The sequence below is a fragment of the Phocoena sinus genome, chromosome 15, assembly GCF_008692025.1.
Source record: "Phocoena sinus isolate mPhoSin1 chromosome 15, mPhoSin1.pri, whole genome shotgun sequence".
NCBI classification, from domain to species: domain Eukaryota; kingdom Metazoa; phylum Chordata; class Mammalia; order Artiodactyla; family Phocoenidae; genus Phocoena; species Phocoena sinus.
Window position 1 is genome coordinate 60,813,916 of NC_045777.1, and position 12,396 is coordinate 60,826,311.

The window sequence follows — 12,396 nt, forward strand, 5'->3', positions numbered from 1 at the left end:
TGGTCAGTGTTTCCTTGATGTTAGTTATCTGTGTACCTGCCGCACACTTTTGGCATCTTTCTGTATCCCTGTCACAATATTTGTACCTAAATTGATACATTTTTAATACATTTAACTTTTGAAAGGAAAACTGTCAGTGTCACAAACAGAAAACCAATATCAGTCACCCTGAATAGAAAATAAGTGTAAAATAAGGACAAAGGCAACAGCGCAGCGATTGTTATGTTCTAGCTACAGACTATTACCCGCAGAAGGGTTTGAACCTGGAGCCTGGCGTTTGCTCACCTTCTTTCTCTTCCCTTCCTTCTTTTCTCTCTCCCTCTCCCCTTTTCTTGATTAAAAACAGATTAGCAGACGTTCAAGAGTTGTTAAAGATATACCGGCACCCATTGGAGACTTTCTCCTTGAAGTACTCAAATGGGCTGACAAAAGTGAAAAGGAAATCGTTTCCTATGTGACTCAGTGGTAGTTAGTGCTCTATCCATGTACTACTAAAAATCATCTTGCGTTCACTAGTGGTGCACAGCGCATACTTCAGGAAATACTGGATTGGCTTGTTTGGTGAGGTTCCCTCCAGCTCCAAAGTTCTATCATTCTAGTCTCCCTTTTAGCTCCTTTCTGCTCCTTTCCCTCAACCCCCTTATCCCAGCCCTGATGAAGGACCTTTCTCGGTCTCTGAATCTACCGGATTTATTCGTCGTGTTCCTTCTCTTCTGAGTAAACCGCACCCAGTGAATTTTGTAACTTGGAGGTCTGCAGCTATAATTTCGGCAGTGAAGTTGCAGCTTGGTCCATAAGAAGTAACAGTGGTGAGAGCCCAAGAAGAGCAGTACTTAGCCTCGTTACCTTCCAGTTGGCTTTGGGAGCTGAACTGAAGCGGGGGAAGGGAGGGAGTTTGGACAGGAAGGTTTATTCTCTGGCTTCTTCTAGGCAGGTATGGACAGACCTCATGGTACTGAAAGGTTATCATGACCTGTAGAACTGTGACTGCCATGTATCAACAAGGATCCTCTAGCTAGAATGGGGAGACTTAGAAGCGAGAAACCAGAGCAAAGCAGGGAGACTATCCCCTCCCCATCTCTTGCCCTGGCAGTAGCCTCCTCTTACCTTTAGCTACCCCCCAACTTCCAACCCAACAGGGCCAGAGTCTGACTTCCCTTTGCCCTCCCAGAGCGTCTCAGCCTCTGTCGGCCTTGGGCTCCGCCTGGCATTTCCATCTAACTCCCCCCAGTTTTTTTGTGTGTAAATGGAGCATATTTTATGTGCGAATATTTTAGTAACCATATGTTCTGCAAGTAAACCTGTGTTAATACTTGTCAACAACTGCAGAGTTTATGATACCAATAATACTTCCTACAATGAAGAAAAAAAACACATTTGTTTGTTTTCTAAGAATGTTTATTTGTAAACATATGTATTCACTATATTAATATGAATTTCTTACCTGGCAATAAAACTGATTATATGTGATGCTGTTGGGGTTACCATGTATCTTTCTAGGGCTACCATGTATCATCCTAACCTGAGTTTTCACCAGGGAGCACCAGTGTTAGCATAGGGAGCTAAATCCTTAATATTCTGAGGGTACGAGAAATCATTACAGGTAAAGGAAGATTTTAGTTAATAGCAACAAATTTTCCAGGAGACATTTTTGTTTGAAAGGTTCTTGGTAAGAGTCTTGTGTCATGTCTGTTAATTCACCTCCCGCCTTAAAATATATATCATGGCTCGGTCTCCCTGATCATAACTAAATCTAACCTTAATGGTCAAGATTCTTGCTGAGATTTGCACTTCTGTTTTTACCAGTGACCAGGTTTGTAAAAGACACAAATATGGAAAGTATGGGAGATTGGATTCTTCCACTGTTTATTAAATTTTATTTCCTGCCTGCCTTCTGTTAGCATTAAATTTGAGTTCTCAGGTCGAAACCTGCCTTAATATGGTTCCACCAGGGAGGGGTTCTGAGAGAAGAATTTGAGGGCAAGGAGTTTATTTGAGGAAGGAAGGGAACACTGGTTGGTGTTGGGGAGGTGAAACGGGAAGAAAACCAGCTAATAAAGGATGATTTATCATATCAGCTACCTCTATGAGTGACTACAGTTTAATGCTGCAGGGTAACTGGGAGAATTATCCCACCCAAGTGGGCATGGAGCTGGGGTGTTTACCCACCAACTCCCATCAGACATCATTTGAGCATTGCTTTCAAGAGGTGTTAATGTTTAGACAGCCCCAGGCCATCATGTGCAAGGACAGAGGGATTTCCATGGTGGCAAAGAAAGCCCCAGGCACAGAGATGCAAAGGTGGAGAGATTTCGAAGAGAGAAACCAGAACAAAGCAGGGGGACTGTCCCTTCTCACCCCATGCCCTGGCACTAATTGGAAGTCAGCCATCGTGTACCGAAGTCCTAAAGACACAGGGATGGGGGTGAGGGCTCACGGGGCTGCTCAAAGCTGGATGTCTGAGTTTTCCTGGGAATGAAGCTTCCACTTTCTGGATACTTGGAGAAGTTGTCAATAGGGGTAGTGGACCACAAACTGCAGTCAGAGTGAGGGTCCTTACTCTGGTATCTGGAGGTACTTCAGTAGTCACGGGTCACTTGGTGTCTCCCAGAGCAGATCCCACTGCTCTCTCTCTGGGGCATCGTTATGGTCATCAGAGACGTCTGGATGGCAGAAGATGCTTTTCCAGTACTCAGGAACTGTTCAGATCAGGGGAGTTACTGAGCAGCACACATCACAGCCCTGTGGTTGCTTCAATAGGATAGAAACACATGCCTCTTGGGGGGTGGGGGGCAGTGACAGACTCTTCCATTAGTGAAGCTGTCTGCTTGGTTACAAGTCATAGACAACAACAACACCCACCTTATCAATTATATTTGTAGAGCTCTCACGATGTGCCAAACACGGTTGAAGACTTGATGTGACGGTCGCATTTGTTCATCACAACTGTATAAGGTAGGCACTATTAGCTTTGGAGGTGAGAGATGTATCGAAAACGTGAGTAATTTTGCCCAAAGTGGTTCAACTGTTAAGTGGTAGAACTGGGATTCGAACTCCAGAGCTCATACTTTAACTACTGTACAGTTGTTCTCACTTGCATGAGCCTGTGAGTCAGTGGGGAAATTTGATAAAGATGCTGATCCCCAAGCTCCATAGGTCTGAATGCGGGCCCAGGATTCAGTGTTTGTAAGAGATACTGCCTCCTCGCAGTGGACCACCCCCGAGAGGCGTTTGCATGATGCCAATTCCCTGATCATCCCATATCTGTGAGCTCTTCCTGTGGACCTTGGGATGCAGAAGGAAATGAGATGAACGTGTGTGCTTCCAAAGAGAGGGAACTTCATCTTTTAGTTTCATGTCCAATGTCAAAAGGTCGTGTCCTCTGATGGGCAGAGGACTGACTCTAGAAGAACTGGTTGCTGGTATTGATTCCAACGCTAATTCGCCATGTGCCCTGGGCCCTGAAAATAGCCCTCTTTGGGACTCTGTTTCTTCCCCCGAGAAGGAGGAGGCTGGGATAGATAATCTCCAATCCTGCTCTCTTGCTTGATTGAGTGGTCCCCCTCCCATCACTGTACCATTTGGTATAGTCAACAGGATTGACTCCCTTCTTACTTCCAAAAGTTTGCTCCTGGATAAACAGGATTTTGCTGGGTGTAATAATAATCACTATGGTAATGGCTTTTGTGCACTGAACACTTGCTATATACCAGGCTTTATGCTGAGGGTTTTCTGTTGCTGTAATATCTGTGGACTAGCTTGGAGGTTCTTAACTTTTTTTGAGCCATGGACCCCCTTGGTGGTCTGGTAAAACCTATGGATCCTTTCTCAAAATATTGATTTTAAATGCATAGAATAAACTGCATAGGATTACAAAACAAACCTACTATCTTGAAATACAGTGATGAAAATATTTTTAAAATCCACATTTGTGATATAGTAATATATGTGATTTTTAACTCACGCATTAAAGAACAAGACCTAATGACAGGTTTCGGTGTAGTGCTGAGCACGAACAATTCCTTGAGCTCTCTGCTACCACTACAGTTTGATGCGACAATATCTGTGCTTCTATTGGTGACGTCGTTTCATTTAGAGACTAGTGAACATAAAGATGTTATTTTGTACCAAGTTCCCAAACCCACTGGATTCTATCCATGGATCCCCTTGACAGTCTGTAGGTCTAGGTTAAGCGTTCATGGATTCGTAGGACTTAGAGCTACTTACCTATTTTCTTCATACTTCTATTTTCTCATCTTTTAAAAATAGGGACAATAATTGTATCTTTATTATTGGCTGTTGTGAGAAATAAAATAATCGATTAAACACATTAATTAACTCTTAGTAAACACTTAAGAGTTAGCTTCTGTTATCATAATTATTATTTCAGCGGATCCTTATGATAACCGTAGGAAAGAGCACTTTATTATCCACAACTCCCAGAGGAAACTGAGGCTCAGAGAGATTAAATTGGCACAAAGTAACACAGCAAGTCAGTGCCAGGGCTGATTGAAACCCAGATCTTTGCGACGCAAACTCAAGCTCTTGACCACGTGCCATGTTGTATGATTTTTTTCTTTTTTTAGCAATTATATTAAATGTCCTCACTACTCCCTGGAATGAAGCCAGTCAGACACTGGGATGTATCCCAGTGATGTCTCCAGTTCTCTTTCCCTCCCGAAGGAGAAAGGCAGATGTCAGAGATTCAGGAAGCCCTTGTCAGACTTGTCTGGGGATTATTTAAAGGCATGTTGGAAACAGTTAATAATCACGTCCTTCCATTCAGAATAAGCTCCCCCGAGCCCAGTGCTTAGAAGATCCCAGTTACAAGGACCTCAGTGTCCCAGAAATTTTCAGTTCCTTTTATTTAAAAAATCAATCCCATTAGAAATACATTCATCACCTAAAAACTGATAGGAGTTTTCCTTATCAATTCAGACATTCTCAGCCTTGAAAGATACTAATCATCATAATGATAATAATAGCAACAACTCCTTCTGGTATTAATTATTGAGCTTTTATTATGTGCCAGGTACTAGGTTAGGTACTGTATGTGCCTTGCCTCATTTTCTCCTTTCATCAGTGCTCTGAGGAAGAGGCATCATTCCCATTTTTGAGCTGGGGAAAACTGAGGCTCAGAGAGGTGAAATGACTCATCCAAGATTTTGCATGTAGTGAAGAGCAGGGTCGGAATTGAAACCCAGATTTGTATGATCCAAGCCAACCCTATCACAACAATCCATTTCATTCTTGCGTGATCTATATCTGTGCTTGCTTCCTTTGCGGTAAATAATTGGAAACTGTAATGCATACCAAAATTGTTCCAAGAAGATACAGTTAAGTCCGGGGACTTAGGTAGTATCCACTGGTCAATATCCATTCCTACTACGTGTCACTGACCTGGAGACCTTGAACTCGGTCTGGTGCTGCCTCAGTTGTTGCTTCTGTCCTTAGTGTCCTTCAAGTCTGTCCTCCAAAAAAACAGACTTGACCTTCAGAATGCTTTAGTGTCTGTGAGGTGGAAAGAAAGCAGGACTGGAAGAGGCCTCTGGGGCAAGCAGACAGGAAACTAGGAATTTTAACTTAGTATGCCTTAATTTTGTATGCCTTGCAAAAGTCACTTTCCCTCTCTAAGAGGCCATGCAATCTTTTGGATAAGAGTAGGACCTCTGGAGTTCAAGGATCCATGTCTGAATCCAAGTGGGCATAATAATAGCATCTATCGAAGGGCTGTTATGAGAATGAAATAAGACAATTTCGATAAAGCTCTGAGCACAGTTCACTGGTAATTTATTTTCAATATTTTAAAACCTCATTCAGAAATCATCACACACTCAGGCCCTGCAGAAGGCATTAGAAGAAAATCACTCTTCTTTGCTTTGGGTAAGACATATCTGAACTTCGTTTGGTGCCTTTCCCTCCAATTCTTTGGCTGTTGGTGATGTCATGAGCATATCAAGGAACTGATTTTACTGCACACCTAATTAGATATAGTTATGATGAATTTTAAGAAATGGGAAAGAAAATAAATTTTTGCTCAATGAATGTGGTTTGTTCGATAGAAAGAATTTTTCAGATCTAGAGGTTTATAGAGGATAAGTCATAATTAATGAGATCCATGGTAGTAAAAATGGTTGTGAACTCCTGGCTTCATATTAGTTATGTATTGCAGCGTAACTGTGTAATTACTCCAAAACTTAGCTTTAAAAACAGCACACATTTATTGTCAGGGGTCAGGAATCTGAGTACCGCTTAGCAACATCCCATGAGCCTACAATCAAGGTGTCAGCCAGGGTTAAAGTCTCATCCGAAGGCTCAAGAGGAGAAAGATCTGCTTGTAAGCCCGGTTCCTCCAGGATTGTTGGACTGAGAGCCTTGCTCGATAAATGTCATCTGTTACCATCCTCGTCATCGTCATCAGCTTAATTAACAAAACTTATACTCTGTGTTAAGAAATTTACATACCTCATCTTTAATCCTCCCAGCAACTCTGAAAGTGTCAGTAACTCCATTTCATAGATAAGGAAACTGAGAAGTTTAATGACTTACTTAAGGTCACAGAGCAAGTGCTGGTGTGGCTTTCAAAACCTAGTTTATAGTATCTGGTTCCACCATTTCCAGCATCTCACTTAGCCCTCTTGAAGTTACTGGTATAACTTAAGTTATCTGGATCCGGTTATGGAGGTAAAACCTTTGTAGGAGAAGAATATCTACATCGTCAGCTTGGTATCTCACTTATTTTCTTGTCAGATACCAGATCCCAACTTGCGCTGTGTTGTACAGTTCAAAGAAAGCATTTAACATCAAGAAATGTCACGGTTGCTAGAAATAATTTTGTCACATCCTCTTGAAATTTTCCTCTTTGCAAGTTCAGAGGTTTCAGTTAGATTCAAATCTTATAAATCCTCTTTTTAAAACATTATAAAAGGACAGCTCATTTTTAAAAATCTCAGCATCCAAATAGAACAGTACATTGTCTTCATCTTAAAAGGGACAAAAATGGGAAGATTCTAAAGAGGCAGTTTTTGATGTGCAGGTGCCTTATTTTCTAGTAATTGGAAGTTTTTGATGCCGTAATTTTGTTTTTGTGCCTCAGTGTCCACTTATCAAAGGCAGTTGAGATGAATATATAAGAATTCTACAGGTTGGGTGTCAGTGGAGTCCCCAGATTCAGGTTACCAAAAGTTAACGCCATGTAGGTCTTAAAGCCTTTACCCTGGGTCTCATTATTTGCTACGGGTATCTGCCTCATGGGTACATAATACTTTCTCAAACTGAGTCAACAAAATTTGGGGGAAAATTTACAGACTTCTGAGAGTTTGGTTCTTCTCAAAGCACCTCATATTCACTCAACAAATACAGAGCACCTACTATGTGCCAAGTGTTATACTAGGTCTTGAGTATACAAGGATCCCTTCTGCCACCATCACTTCCCCTTAAAAACAAAGGAAGATGGAAGGTGGACAAATGGAAAAGCAAGTACCATATAGAGAGACATCATGGACAGAGGAAAGCCTTGATGTCACATAGCCTTGGGTTCATATTTCCTCCCTAGCACGTCAAGCTATGTGACCCTCGGGAAATTACTGAGCTTTTTCAGAGCCTAGGTTTTCTCGTCTCTAAAATGAACACAGTCAGACCTACCTTGCAGTGTTATTTGGGCATCTGAGATAAGCTGTGTGAAACATTCAATCATGGTGGATGCTCAGAAAATTGGAGCTGTTATTAATAGGACGCACTTGCTTATCGTTGATTCCTACTCATTGGAAACCAGCTTGGTTTTTGCCTTTTGTTTACGTTAGGATCCCCAGAACCAGATCCCAAGACAAGGATTCACGTTCAAGGTACAAGGGGATCCCAGGAAGAACTGGAAGGAAATGGTAGAAGTTAGACACAAGGGGAAGAAGCCAAACAAGGATGCAGTTTCAGGGAATGTCCCACGGAGTGTACTCTGGTGTGTACGCGCCTCAGAATTTGCACCAACCCCAAGCACAGAAGCTGGGCTTTCGTTCTTTCATTCTTACATCTGCCAATCATTAGCAAAGGGATGGCAACCTCGGGAACTCTGGCTCACTGCATGTGAGGGGAAAGTGGTACCAGTAGCCCCAGGGAACGCCTCCACAGAGGGTCTCAGGTGCTTGAAGTTAGAATCAAAGGCACACGGAATCCAGAAGAGAGGGGCATGGAAATAGGAAAGGGGTTATGAGGGCATCTGGGTGAAGCACCAACTCTGTTGGTCATACCTCCCTTTTCTGACTTCTGGAGGGCATTAGCCCTGGCCCAGCTAACCCCAATAAGCAAGATGAGTTTTCCTTGGTTTATAAACACAGGAAGTTTGGAGAATTTATCTGTCCAAACTTGGCTAGTGGAGGCATTGGGGCATAGCTTTGGGGTCAGCCTGATTTAAGAGAGAACCTCAGGCTAGCTTTTTACAGCCCGTGTGACTTTGGGCCACTGATTTGGCCTCTCTGACTTAAAAGTTTCTCATTTATGAACTAGGAACATTGATGCACTTTCCGTAGGCTTGTTCTAGGCTGAGATGTCTTTATGTTTACTGATTGCTTTGACAGCGTATCTACTGAGCAGCTGCTCTATGTCAGCTCAGGGCTAAGCCTTGGTACCCTGAAATGAATCAGACACAGGCCCTGCCTCCCAAGATCTTGGCACCGAGTGGAGGAGGCCGACATACACATAACAGACTCTGTCCTTCCTTGTGCGTTCTCCCTCTCTCTGTTTTATTTTTTGATCTGTCCCTTCTCTCCTTCCTTCCACCTCACTTCCTTCCTCCTTCACTTTCTCTCTCTGTTTCTGTCTTGCATCCTCCTACCACACAGACCTAGTTTTTCTTTCAACTGGACGATATCCAACCTTCTGCCCTGTGAAGTTCCCGCTGTTATTTTCCGAGGCCCTTCTGAAGGTTGCAGAGTCTGTGAAGTTCTGGGAGATTCAATTCAACACAGACCCTCAGGTGTGACCGAAAGTGACTTGGAGATAACAGAAAACCATCTAGAGCTTCAGTTAAAGCTTGGGCGTGGGGAAGGTGGGAGGGGAGGAGGGTGAAACTAGCACCCCCGAGTCGGCAGCCCTGCGGACTGGCAAATAGAATATGTGGCTCATTACTTTGGGAGGGATCGGGGTTGGGGATGGGGGCAGGGTCTGGACAAGAGGTTATTTCCCTGCTGGCTGGCAGATGGGTGGCCTCCCAAGTACAGTGGTGTAGGAATCAGGCAATTCATAGTTTTAATTCTAGCACTGAAACTGGCTGTGTGATCTTGGATGTTGTTTCGTCATCCTCAGGATATAGAGGCTGTGATCTCTTAGGGCTGCTCTGGTCCTCGTGGCCAGGATTTCTGCTTTTGAAAATCTCTGACTCCTCCCCACATTGAGCCTCAGTCTTGGAATGGCACCCATGGGGTGCTTCTATAATAACAAGCAGCTTTTCTTTCATTCCAGGGTTCTGGAGGATGAGTAGCTTTGGGCTTGAGAAAGATCTTGATTTAGGGCCCTGGAAACAGACTCTGTTGGCTGGAACCCAGGTACCACTTTATTGTGAAGTTCAGGGCAGCTGCTCTGCGTGGACAGGGAAACTCTCATTATTTGTATAAGACAGTATTCAGACTCAAATATCATAATTCAGTAGATCTGGAGGCCCTGGCATCAGTATTTTAAGAAACACACTAGGAATTCTTATGTGGGTAGTTGATGGACCACAGTTGGAGAGTCACTTCTACACACCTGGGCTTGACTCTGCCCCCAGTACACCAATGTAGTTGTGGAAGGCCTCTGAGCATCTTTCCTTGTCTGCACAATAGGACTTTTCACCCCCGCCCTGTATTCTGCAGGATTTCTGTCGGGAACCGTTGAAATGGCAGATGGCAAAATTCTAAGGATCAGAGATGATGGCCTTTGTGGATGAGGTCACATCACCCCCGAGGTCCCACCTCTCTATTCTCAGAGGCAAAGGGAGTTCAGACCGAGAATATTCAAGTGAACACTTCATCCCCTCACTGCACCTTCTACATCACACACCACTTAAGTCCCACTTCACTTCCTCTTGGTCAGTTGGTTTTACCTGAGCTGCGGCTGTGGCAGCTGGCCAGGTCTACCCAGGGAGCATCTGGCCCAGGTGAGCTGTAGAGCTTTTACGTTCTGTCCCAGCGACTTCCTGCCTCCATCGGGTAGGACAGTGTCAGAAAGCAGCCCAGTCGTTCTGAAGCATGTGCAATGCTGGAAGTGTGAGGGGCTCACACCCCATGAGCCAAACCTTGACCAATGGGATGGGAGTTGGTGGTGCCTATTCCCCACTTCCGTCTCTTGGGCAGACAATTCTGAGCACATTCTATCAGCTCCCCAGGGGTCCTAGTGGGCTGGAGCCTACCTACTCAGTGGTTTTCAGGTCCATGAAGCCCTCTGCTGTTGGCTTTTCCTCCTTTCCTGTTTCCTTTTCCCAGTCCCTCCTCCTTTTCCTTAGAATCACTTCCTAAAAGAACTACCTTGAAGCTTCTACTTTGTACCAATATCACATGGCAAACCTCATATAAAAGGTTCTCTAGAGCCATTCTGTCAATTACAACCTTAATCCTGAATCTCTCATCCAGGCCCACCTGGACAGCCTAGAAGAAATGAACAAGTTTCTAGAAACATATAGCCTGCCAAAACTGAATGAAGAAGAAAAAGATCATTTGAACAGATGGATCACTAGAAGTAAAATAGAATCTGTAATTTAAAAAAAAACTTCCCTATTGGAACTGTATTCAATATCCTGTGATAAGCCATAATGGAAAAGAATATAAAAAAGAATGTGTGTGTGTGTGTGTGTGTGTGTGTGTGTGTGTGTGTGTGTGTGTGTGTGTATATATATATATATATATATATATATATAACTGAATCACTTTGCTGTACCGAAGAAAGTAAACACTGTAAATCAACTATACTTCAAAAAAAAAAAACAAAAAAAAAAAACAACTCCCTGCAAACAAAAGTCCAGGACTGGATGACTTCACTGGGGAATTCTCCCAAACACACAAAGAACTTATACTGATCCTTCTCAAACTCTTCCAAAAGATTGAAGAGGAGGGAACACTCCCAAAGTCATTCTATGAAGCCACCATCACCCTCATACCAAAATCAGTCAAAGACACCACCAAAAAAGAAAATTACAGGCCAAACCCTGCTGCCCACACCATGCTCCCTCCTGTAACGTATTCAGTTATTTCAAGGACCCATCATTTCTCCAGCTGGCAGGGAAATACATCCACTTGGGCACTAATTATCCTTAAACAAGAGTATTATGAAACACCCCCATTAGGTCAAAAGGTGAGCACAGAAGAGGGGTGTCATTCAATTTCTCCTAACACTCCCTAAGATTAAGAAGACAGAAATGAGATGCCATTGAGAGTTACTATTCTTCACTTTTTAAAAATCCTCCCACTTCCTGTTTTCTCTTGGGAGATTGAAAAGTGTCTTCTCGCACATTTCTCATTACCACAACTGAATGAGAATTCTAATTAGGGCTACTGCACACTTTGGTGGTAGTTATCAAAGGCTCTGGCTCCTTATTTGCCAGGCTGCCGGTCTTTGCATCCTCGCCAAAGATGCCCTCCATCATAATAATCCTAATAGCTATCATTTATTGAAAGTCTACTTCGTGCCAGGCAATTTGCATACATTAGCACCAGTCCTCGCAAAAATCATATGAGGTGGAAACTATTAACCCTAATTTTAGAGGAGGAAAGTGAGGCTCAGCTGGTGAAGTGATTGCCTTGAAGCCATACAGCTAGGGACAGGCAGACCTGGGATTCAAACTCAAGTCTATTTTCTGGTCAGGAACTTTTCATGTCTAGCCTTCACAGGGGATCTTGGGGAGAGAGAAGATAAGACAACAAGACAACTTGTCACCACTTCCGGAAGGGCCATCCGTTCCAATCAGAATGTTGGTTATGAGTTACTATGTCTTCAGCCTTGGTTTCTTGGTCTCTCTGGGAACAGTGCTATAGTTTAGGGAATCCCAGGAGACTCTGAAACATCCCATTAGAAGGACAGTAAAAGCAGACCCAAGAATTGACAGATTGCTTATTCATTATTCTGTTATTTCTGAACTCTTCCATCTGTGGAACAGGGGACTGTCAGCAATTACCACGATGTCCTTTCCAGAAAGGGACCTCTTGGTCTGGCTAAAATCTCGCCCAGAATTGAACAGAATCTTGGCGTAAATCCTCCTGATGTGATGTCAAACTTCAGCTGTCTCTGGGGCTTCCCAGCGAATCTTCAGTGGACAACTTGGGGGCAAAGTGAGAGAACCAGACTTTTGCAAAGGAAGGAACAGTCCCCTCTGGGATTTTTAAGTGCCCGTCATCTTGTTGAGCAGCTGTGTGCAGAGGCAGCATGGTCTTGTGA